Consider the following 12,298-nt stretch of genomic DNA (forward strand, 5'->3'; position numbering starts at 1 on the left):
ATTTTAGTCCTAATAAACTCGAGTTCCTTTTTAAGTTTCTTATATAGTATATATATTTGTTCTGCTTTAACTGCTACTCTTAGTACCGTGACCTCTAGTCCTTATCTAAGGTCTGCTTTATATCTATAGTTCGTAAAGAATGGTATAACTTTGGTTGTTTTTGTTAGCGTTATATTATAAGCGAGTTATACTATTAGTAATAGTATAACCTAATCGTTTTGCTAGTAGTTGATGTAAGAACGGAGATATTGCTTGATAACTTGGTTTAGTCGCTCTGTTTGTCTATCAATCTATAGGTAATATGCCGTTAACAGCTTGCTATTAACGCCTAATCGTTATATTAACGTTTGCTAGAACTTTAATACAAACTTAGTATCTCTATTAGTAATCTATTCTTATAGTTAAGCATATATTAATATAACTTGCTAATAGATTATATCTATTAGCTATTTAGCTATCTAGGATTCTTTATAAGGAAAGAAGTATACCTATTTAGTTAGGCAATCTACTATAGTAAGGATACTATTATAGATCACTCCTATAGCCGTGTCCTTAGATTCTAGCAGCTTTATAATAAAGTCTATTGTAACCGAGCTCTATGGTTTGTTAGCTATTAGTAGTAGCTAAAGTAGCCTATACGGCTTGTATCGTGCCGTTTTGCTTCGATTGCAAATGTCGTAGTTCTATACAACTTCCTTAATTCGTGCCGTTAACTATGGAAAGTCGTAGTGTTTCTTGACTTGTACGACAGTCTTTATAACTCCTTTATATCCTCCGAGTTTCGACTTGTGGAGTTCTCGAATCATCTATAGCTGTTAATCTTTGTCGTAGATGTATGCTTTGCCTCGGTACTAAAGTTTCCTATCTCTTTCTTCTACTTCGTTAGGTACTAGTAGTCTAGGTATTGCTTAATACTATATTTTATTAATCCTTTCTTTTTAAAAGATTATATAATATTCTAGGAATAAGTTAAGTAGATTATCTTCCATAAGTGTCTACATTTTATAATATAGCGTTCTGTCTATTTGTTCTTTAAATAATAGTAGTGTTATTTCCGTTTGTCCTTCTATATAATCTGTTTATCGGCTTAAGATGTCCGCTTATATATTCTCTTTGCCCTTCTTATAGCGGATCTTAAAGTTAAATTCCGTGAGGAATTCTACCTATTATATTTATTATCTATTAAGCTCCTTTATCGTTATAAAGTATCGTAAATTCTTATAATCTATATATACTTATACTAGTTTAATCGTATCGCTAAGGTATAGTCACTATTCCTTGAAAGCTTTGATAATTATAAGTAGTTCCTTGTTATAGATCAGATAATTAAGACATAGTCTATCGAGCTCCTTTAAAAAGAAGGCTATAGGATGTAGCTTTCCTTGTCTGTCTTGTTATCCTAATTGTCCTCTAATAGTATAGTCTAAAGCGTCCGTTTCTACCTTGAATAGCTTCTTAGGGTCTAGTAGTACTAGTACTAGATCTTTGGTAATAGCGTCGCGGATTTGCGTAAATGCTTGCTTATGTTACTCTTCCCATTAGAATTTAGTATTTTTCTTAGTAAGTTTATATAAAGGTTATATAATCGCTCTAAAGTTCCTAATAAATATTCGGTAGAAGTTTATAAATCCGATGAAACTTCGTACTTCTATAACTAATATTAGTTAGGGCTAATTCTTGATAGCTTTAACCTTTGAAGGTTCTATCTAGATTTGTCCTAGGGATATTTTATATCTTAAAAAGACTATCTTCCTAATATAGAATTTGCTCTTTTTCTTGTTAACTAATAGCTTATATATATATAGCGCGTCTAGTACTGCTTTTATATACTTCTAGTGTTCGTCTATCGTCTTGGAGAAGATAAGTATGTTGTCGAGATAATATACTGTAAATTTGTCGAGAAAGGGTCGGATAGCTTGATTAATTAGGGCTTAGAACGTTACTAGCGCGTTTGTAAGTCCGAATAGCATGACGAGGTACTTGTAGTAGCTATAGGGTATCCTAAAGGCCGTTCTCTACTTGTCGCCTTTTTTAATCTATATATAGTTATAGGCTGATAGTAAGTCAAGATATGTAAAATATTAGGCTCTTACTAACTAATCTTAGAGCTATAAGATTAGTAGTAACAGGTATTAGTTTTTTATAGTCTGTTTGTTAAGTTACCAATAGTTGACGTATAACTATAGCTTTCTATCTTTCTTAGGTACAAATAGAATTAGGTAGCCTACTAGTAATATTAATAGGCAGATATATCCTCTTCAAAGGTTCTCCTCTAAATATTATTTAAATTTTTCGTTCTATATCTGGCTTGTATAGTAAATCTTAAAGAACTTTAGTTATACTCCTTCCTTAAGCTTGATCTTATAATCCTATAGGCCGTGTTCTAGTAGTCCTTCCAGATATTTCGGTTCGAATGCTAGGTGTCCTTCGTATTCCTTTGGTACTTCCCTAGTCTTGTCTTGTCTTTTGGTTTTCTAATAGTATACGAACTTGGTTCTATCTATAGCGATGCTAGCGATTTCTCCTATCTTAACCTACTACTCCTATTATAGTACTCCGCATTTGTTAACGAAGAGAACAGCTATCGGTGGTTTAGCTTGTTCCTCCTATCATGATATCAATATCATTATACTGCCTCTTCTAGAGTCTATAGTAGTCTGCCTATTACTGTCCGTCTCTTGTAGTAGATCTGTAAGATATGCCTTTCCTTAAGTATCGTCTGCTTATAATCTTTACGTGCTCCTTATCTCGCTAATTAAATATAACTCTATTTAGGGTCGTAAGTAGCTACTATTCTTCTAGCTAATATCCAGGTTATAGTCTTTATACTATAGTAACCCTAATATTATATCTTTATCATTACCTATATCTACAATATTAAATATGATTACTATAATCTTCCCTACTATAGTAATATTAATCGGTTTAGTCTCCCTATATACTTATTACGTTAGAAATGGCCCTTTAACTATACTATACTTCTACTTTATTCTCTAGGGTATCTATAGCTAATTTATAAGTATTGGCGAAATTAGGTTTATCTCTACTCTATTATCTACTGGTATAAGCATTTTATACTGTTTTTACTATGCTATTATCTATAATTGCTTGTCTTACCACCGTCGTCTAAAGATTACAGCGATTTCCTATATTTCTGCTAGGAGGTCTCGATATAGTAGTCTCTTGTGCTAGTTCCTCTTGTACTACGTTACCACCTGCCGCTACATAAGCGTTAATGGCTTCCAGGCCCCTCGAAGGGCCCTGACCCGTTTCCTAGGTTAGTGCTAACCTCTTCGGTTGTTTGGCTAATAGCGGCTTTGTCGATCGTACTTATTTCTATAAGCTATTAAGTGCTTACGGCTTCCTACTATTAGGTCTGTTCTACTTTCTATCGTATATGCTATAGCTTTGTCTGAAGCTCCCAAATTTATAATTTCTTTTTGTCTACGTGATAGAGGTAATCGTTACTCTAGTACGAGTCCTACATATCTCGTCCGGTTCTGTAGTGCCTAGGCTAGGCTTATCTTAGAACTATTATAATGCCTTCTAAATTATAGGCTTCGATCTTCTAGAGTAATTCGGCCGCTCTGTTTCCTGTATCGTAGACCTATTCCACAGGGTATAAGCTTCTGTTCTTATTTCCTTGTCAGGTCGGCTAGTGATTATTTTCGAATTTATCGTAGAAGTGGTATCGGTATTTATATGCTATATACTAGAACTAGGGCACTTGTATATATGCCTTGTGTCGAGGGTATAGTCGTATAGTATTGCCTAGGAGGTATTAGAATTCTTTCCTAAATCCTTCCTATTATATATAGACCGTAGGTACTCTAGTACTAATATAGGAGTATTTCTTCTAGTAGCTTTCCTATATATACTTGTCTTTTCCGCGGTTCGCGTATATAAACTAGTATTCTAGGTTCCATATATTATTACTAAGTTACTAGCCGTCAAGATACTTAGTATAGCTATTAGGCCTATTATATATTATAGGCTGTTCTCCTTTGATAGTTTCTATAATACGTCGGAGTTCCTTTATTTTGTCCCTCATTCTATCGCTCTACTAGGCAAGTCAAATTAAGTGTCTATCTCGTTCGTATAGTTCCGTATTAAGCCGAAAAACTTTATTATAGTACTATTCGATTTGTTCCTAGAGGAATAGAACATTAGGTCCGGGTCTTTCGATTCCTTGTATATCGGTTGTCTATAATCCATCCCGCCTCTATATAACCGTAAAACCCTACTACCTTAAGGCTAGGAGAATCGAAACTAGTAATATATATTCTCCTACTATATCCTATTTAGCAAGACCTGTCTTTAGGTTTATAGTGACTAATTCGGAGTATAGTACTTGTTTGTCTTTACTATTATCGTTATATCCGAGACTGTCTATATTACTACCCCTATCTTTATAGCTTATAGCCGCTACTTCGATAACGTCTTTAGTAGTTTCGTTAATAGCCGTAATTTTCTTTCTAGGGACTGTCTTTTACTCTTTCTTCGGGCTTTAACATTCTCGCTTATAGTGCCCTTTCTTTCTATAGTTATAGTAGGTAACATTAGACTTATCTTTAGTTATCTTCTTTTAGTCCTACTTTTACGCTACGTCTATATCTATAGCTCTAGGGTATATCCTATATAAGGTACTAACATACGCTTGCTTTTTCTTGTCATTAGCCTTAACTATAGTTCTATTTATTTGACCTTATTTCTATTACTCTTATATATAGAGTCGATTATCGATTCTGATAGCCTATATAATGTATTTGTCCAGGGTCTTAGGCTAATCGTACTTATATAGCTTGTCTTTAACCTTTTCCTTTAAGCTATTATAGAATAGTTATATTAACGCCTCATTATTAAGTTAAGATTTAAGTATGTCCTATCTAAACTATATAATATAGGAGGCTACTAACTTAGTCTGTCAGAGATTAGCAAGTCTTTCTTATATATAAATCTTCTTATCTTTATCGCTAAAAACCTTCTAAAGCTCTTCTTCGAAACGGTTATAAGATTAGAAGACTACCTATATAAACGCGTTTTAATCGTCTTCGTCTTCCTTAGTAAGATAGTCATTCTATATAGGCTCGAACTATCTAAGTACCTTGCCCTCTAGTCTCGTAGCTATATAGAGGACTTTAGCTTTATTATTTAGAAACTTGTTATCATTGAGCCAGAAGTAGGATTAGAGGTTTATTAGGAATCCTACGAGATCTTCTTTAGTTCTTCTATATTTACTAGGTAGTTCGATCTTAATATAGCTTGCTTTAGCAGTCTCGAGTGCCTCGATTTTAGTATAGGCCTTATTAACTAGTTTCTATAAGTACTTTTTGCCGTGCTCGAGTTCTTTAATTCGGGCTTAAGTAGCCTTATCTCTCTAGTCTAACTCCTAGATCTGCTACTAGAGTTCACCAAGCTAAGTAAGCAGCTATTTAGCTATAATGTTAGTAGCCATGTCAATGTCAAGGTCAAAGTTACCTCTGTTCTAAACCATAATAGAACAAAGGGAGTAATAGCAACGTGTAACGAACCTAGCTTAGACTACTTCTAAAAGGGTTTAGACGAAGGTAGATTAAGCGGGACAAATAGGTAGGTCGTCTAAGGGATTTGGTAAAGCTAAAGGGTTTATAACAACACTAGAGTTATCTCTTATAGTAATTAGCAATGCTTGGTATAAGTACTATAATTATAGGTTACTATCATTAGTAAACTCCTAGAGTCTACTATAACGAGTAACTATTTATATATATATATACTTCTGTTGATCGCTTATAGTCCCCTTCTATCCTGTCCTTTTGGATTACCTTTAGTAGCTAGCTATCCTCTGCTATCTTTCCCTTTTGGTAATTGTTTGCCTGTGGTAGCCTATGCTCCCTAGCGATCCTATATTAGCCTCGCTTCGTGCCCTTCTTGATTAGTGGCTCATTTAGCCTGCTGTACCCTACTAGGTCGTGGTATATGGTTAGCTTGTGACAATAGACCAAGGTCTACGATAGAATTACTAAGTAGGAGCTAAAGGAAAAGCTAGAAGAAGCCTAGTAAATATACTACTAAAAAGACATTAGTAATAACGGCTAGGACCTTTAGCCGCCGAATAAAGTTAACTTTTATACCTTATCCTATAGTATTAAGAAACCTAATAATATCCCAGCTATTAAAAGCAAGGATAGTATTAGTATTGCTAATATAAATCCCGAGTTCGTGCTTAAGGTAAAGGAACTTCTAGATGGATATAACCTTTATTATAATAGGGGAATCGTACTAATACTAGAAAGTTAAAAGATACGGATTAACCTGGTTAACGGTTAGTAAAAGTAAGTCCGAACGGTTAGACCATATCTAATAGGGCTTAAAGACTATAAGGCCCTAGACAAGCATTATAACTAGCTCTAGGCATCTAGTAGATTTACCTTTATAGATGAACTAAACCCTATTATATACCTGGTATTTATTATATAGAAAAAGGTTACTAAGAAGCTAGGAATAGAGGTTAAGAAAAGCCGAAGTGTAGTCGACCTATGACTACTAAACGTAATTACGGTTCTAGATATTTACCCCTTGCCTGACCAGGACAACATTATAGCCGCCATAGTTAGTAACAAGTTCTTTATAGCCCTAGATACCTTAAGATTCTCCTACTAGCTATTAGTTGCCAAGGAGTATAGTGACTATATAGTAGTTATAAGCCACTATAGGTTGGAAAAATCTAATATGGTGCTTATAGGTTTTAAAAACGTACCTATATTTATATAATGCTATATAAATAGACTTTTCTTTAAATACTATCATTTCGTTAGGGTATATATTAACAACATTATTATCTTTAGTGAAATAGAGGAGGAATACCTAGAATATCTATATATCATTTATAAAATCCTTAATAAGGCCTATATCCATATAGGTATAGCTAAATCCTTCATAGGTTACCTAGTTATAAGACTCCTTAGGTATATCGTAAATGGCAAAGGCATTACTAAAACCGATAACTATATCGCTACCTTTAAAAAGTTAAAGTTTCTAGATACTCTTGATAGCTTAAAGCATTACCTTAGAATGGCTAGATAGCTTAGGAAGGGCATTCTATAGTTTAATGCCAAAGCAAGGCCACTCTAGGCCTAGAAGATAGTACTAATAGTAGCCGCCCGGAAGAAAGGAAAATTAAACCCTAGGAAAGCTAAATATACCTAGAAAGTAGTTGTATCTACCGTCAAATTTACCCTAACCAAGGGGGAGCTCGAATCTTTCTAACTATTATAGGAGCACTTATATAACTAGGAGTTCCTCTATTACTACTACCTAGAAAAGCCTCTATTCTTAAAGCTAGATATATACCGTGATAGTTATAGCGTTATTACCTTCTAACTTAAGGGTGACTAGGATAGAGAGGAGATTCCTAGTAAGGATATTCCTATAAGTAAAGTATAACCTATTTTATTTATATTATAAGCGACTATTAACGTGGAAAAACGCTATAGATCTATCAAGACAAAGATTACTATACTTATCTAGGTGATTAGGAAGCTTAGGAAGATAGTCTAATCGAATAGGTATCTAGTTAATATCCTTACTAATTATACTCTTATAAAAGGGATCGTAAAGTATATATCCCTAATTATAATGGATCTAGCCAAGGCTAACCTTAAACTAGCTAATACTACTAATTACCTATTTAGGTTTAATCTTAATATCTTCTATATCCTAGGGACCTTAAATGTTATACCTAATATACTATTAAAACTACCTATATAGGAATAGAAGGATCTAAAGGTCAAGGATAGTCCGGCTAACGAACTTAGAAATATCTAGAGCGATTAGTAGGACAAGGATATCTTTATAATAAATATAACTGTCATAGAACTAGTGCTTAGTAATAAGTTTAGAGCTAGGATCATTACTAGCTATCCTAAGGACTACAAGTACAGACCAATTTACTATATACTCCATGAAAATGATAAGCCGATTAGAAATGACTAGAATAGGGTTAGGAAACGTAGACAGCTAAAACTGCCTATAGGACCGTTCGAATTGACGAATAGGCTACTTTTCTATATTGACTTCGATAGTACTAGAAGATTTTGCCCACTAGAAAGCTATATTAACCTAATCCTTTAGATCATTTATAATGATATATATCATTTTGGTAAAAACAAGATAATAAACGAGCTTATAGCTATCTATTTCTATAAGAAGGCTTAGAAAGTTTTAAAGTTCATATAGCATTACAAGGTATACTAGGTAAACTCGACTAACCGGAACCTACCACTAGGGGAACTCTAGCTAATTCGGACCTAGCCAACATTATATTATATAGTAGCTATGGACTTTATTACTAACTTACTACTAGTACCGACCATTAGAACCCTTTGGTCACTTAAGGGCTATATATTAGCAGATATACTTTATATTATAATATATAAGTTTAGTAAGAAGAAGCTACTAATAGTAGGTCGACAGATATATATGGCCAAAGAATAGGTAACTATACTTCTAAGGACCTAAATATTTACTAACTAGGGTATACTTACCTGGATTATTAGTAATCGCGACCCTAAGTTTATATCTGACCTATAGAAGGAAATATTCTTACTACTAGGAACCAAGCTACTGTTTTCCATAGCCTACTACCTATAGACCGACAGCTAATCCGAATGGATAAACCAGACTATAGAAATCGTACTTAGAATAAACTTTATAGCCAATTTTAACCACTTATAGGTCGAAATCCTTCCTACCGTATAGCACTACCTTAATAATATACTAGTCACTAGTATTAGAAGGTTACTAAACGAGCTAGTATATAAGTTCAAGCTATATTTAGTTCTAGATATCTTAAGTAAGAGGACCGCTAAATCTAGTAGATAGGAAGCTTTAGAAATCCTATATAAGCAATACTAGGCTAAAGCTAGCGAAATGATCGACTAAGCTATAGCGTTAGCTAAGCTATAGTATAACTAAGGATATATACCTACTAAATTTAAAGTTAGAGATATAGTTTAGCTATACCTATATAAGGGCTACTACCTACCTAGCAAACCTAATAGGAAGTGGTTAGCCTAGAGGGTAGGACCGTTTAAAATCAAACAGAGGGTAGGAAAACTAGTATACAAGTTAGATTTTCCTAAATCCTAGAAAGTCTACCTAGTCGTATCCGTTGCCTAGCTCTATCACGTTAAATAAGGGCCTGATCCGTTTAAAAGGACTGCTTCTCTACCGTAGCCAATTCTAGTTAACGGCAAGGAATACTAGAAGATCGAGAAGATCGTTGACCATCGGGTATATAGAAAGAAGCGCCCGAAGGTAGAATACCTTGTCCGTTGGCTTGGATTCGACGTAAAAGACGACTAGTAGTTGCCTAGGAGTAAAGTCGAAGCTACTACTAGCGAATTGATCTAAGAATATAAGAATTGCTATTAGATTTAACTATTACCTAGAAGAAAACGAGGCCGGCCGCCAAAGTAGAAGACTTTAGCCTAGGCCTAAGGCGTCATTTCTAGCTAGAAAGAGGCTAAATAGCGCCTAGAGGCATATACTTTTAATAGGATACCCTAGAATCTAATTTAACACTAGAAACCCTATTATTACTCCCCTCTTACCTACCTTTTACCTACTATATTTGCTTTAATTTTACTTACTATATTTGCTTTAATTCTATCACTCGTTATAGATAGGGCTTTAACTACTACTTTAAACTATATACCTAGCTTGGCTAACCTATTAAATAGCTACCTATTTAATCAATAGGGCTAAATAGCCTACCTATTCCAGTTAGCAGGGCCGAATACCCCTCTTATTTAGATACTTTTCATCCTATCTTTAAAGCCCTACCCTAAATTATAAGAACCCTAGAATTCCTACTATTTCCTATCTCTTTAAACCTCTTTAATTTCCTATAACTTCTTCTATAACTACCTTCTTTTCTAACTATTAGACCCTTTAACCTAGCCTTTTCTATTAACCCCTACCATATAGCCATCTCCTATAGCCTACATATTGTCATTTTCATTAAAAGGGAGGCTTTAAAGTTTGTTTTCCTGCTCCCTTTTGCTTATTTCATCGCGTATATAAGAGACTACCAAGTTTTAGCGATTTTGGCTAAGTTTTGTTAACCTAGAACTACCTAATAATAGCTACAATAGCCAAGTCAAGAAGCAAGGCTAGGAAAAGCGATAAACAGGCTGCTAAAGGCACTAAGGGTCCTACGGCTATAAGCCTGGCCTAGGGAAATAAGCCTATAGCTAGCTAGCAAGATATACCTATACTATAGTTAGTAGCAGAGTTGACCGATACCCCTACTATTACGTTTACGCCTATCAATTAACAAAGGGCACTATTAGCTATAGGCACTAGGGCAGCTAGCTAGGCATAGCCTATACTAATACCTATATAGGGTGTATATTCTAGCCCTATAAGTGAGAATAATAGCCTAGATGACAGGGTTATTTAAGAGGTCCTTAACCATATAGATACCTTCCTTAAGAGCGGTATAGGCTTTGCTACCGCTATAGGTAACGAGGAGGAAGTTCGGAATGACCTAGTAATAGGTAGCCTAGTCTAAGTACACTATAAGAATATAACCTTATACTTTGATTCCAAAGGCAAAGACCTTAGAATGCCCTAGAACAACCTATAGTATATACCTCCTCTAGCTACTATTAACAATCTATCTATTATATACGACACTTTTAGCCCTTTATACCTATAGTTCCTAGATAATACTATTATCAAATGGTACTATAATAATAAGATAAGCGCTATAGCCTAAGTCCTAAGTAATATCATTAATATAGTCTATACTAGTACTAGTAAGTATAATATAATTTATCTCCTAGCTATATATTACTTTATTAATAGCTATTAGTCCTAAGGAAAGTAAATAACTATAGCTATAATATACTAGCCTTATAGCATCCATAGATGAATATATAATATTTTATTTAACTACCTCGAAGAGGAAAAAGAGGAAAAATACAAGAGTTATAAGAGTTATATAAAGGAGTACCTTTTAACCAATATATATATATATAACCTAGGTAAGGCCTAGTTAGGCTCTAGGTCAGGCCCTAACTAGGCCTTAGCTATATATCTACTAGACAAGTTACAAACGAGCAACGAACGCTCTATAGACCTATAGGGCGTACGTAAGTAGGGCAGGGTAAGTCTATTCCGGTGCCTAGTAAAGCCTAGGCATTATCTAGCCTAGGTATAGCCCGGGCCTATAACATACCCCCCCCTTCTCTTTTCGCGGTTACCAGGCTAACCTACCCTATATCCTGCCCCTATATTGGTCCTACGAGCAGGTCCTATACCTTCCTTCCTTTATTACTATAACAATGTGACCTATATATATAATAGTATATCGAGTACGAATAGGCAGCTGTTCCAGTTCAGATAAAAGCTAAGCTCCTTCCCTTTGTTATTAGAACAACGTGATCCATATATATAGTAGTAAGTTATACGTATAATAAGTAGGTTACCTAGGTCCTATATACTCCCTTACCGCCCTCCTTCTAATGCCTATAAATACCCCTTTCTCTTCTTTCTTCCTCCTAATTCTCTCTCTTATAACTAACTTTCCTCTTCCTCTATACTCTCTAATTGCCCCCTCTTCCTATAACTATACTTATTGCCTATACCCTTATTATACTTTTAAGTTTTTTTTTATTTTTAATTAGTATCTATCTAGTATATTAATAGCTATTAATTTATTTAATAGTAATGGTAATAATTACTACCTTAGTAATAATAAGAATAAAGATTATTATATAAGTTTTCCTTTTTTTATACTAATTTTTAACTATTATATATATATATATGAGACATAGACTAACTCTTTATTTTATAGTATAAGAATGCTAATCTTTCCTTTAATAGATATACCATTAAAGGTAACTCTTCTGATAAGGAGTTTAAATTATAGCTTAAAAAGTAGTAATACTACCTATTATATATTAATTAACTTTTAAAAGGTAATAAGGTCAAGTATATCTAAGGTTAAGGCGCTTCTTATATAACGTACTATAAGAGCTATAGGAGCTACATTCAGGATCTATAGCTCTAGGTTAATAACCCCTACCTATATATAGGTATTAAGAAAATCGTAGGTTATTATAATACCGGTACTACCCTTACCTCCCTTACCTACTATAAGATTACTAACTAAGGTGCCTATTATACTATTCTAATATCTAAGTTCTCCATACTAGTACGTTTACTCTCTATACTCTTCGAGGCTGCCTAGTCTAACCACTAGCCTAGATAGGCTACCTTCGCCCCTACCTAAGCTATAAGTTCTTATCAT

Source organism: Thermothelomyces thermophilus, chromosome 5 (genome assembly GCF_000226095.1).
Source record: "Thermothelomyces thermophilus ATCC 42464 chromosome 5, complete sequence".
Classification (NCBI taxonomy): domain Eukaryota; kingdom Fungi; phylum Ascomycota; class Sordariomycetes; order Sordariales; family Chaetomiaceae; genus Thermothelomyces; species Thermothelomyces thermophilus.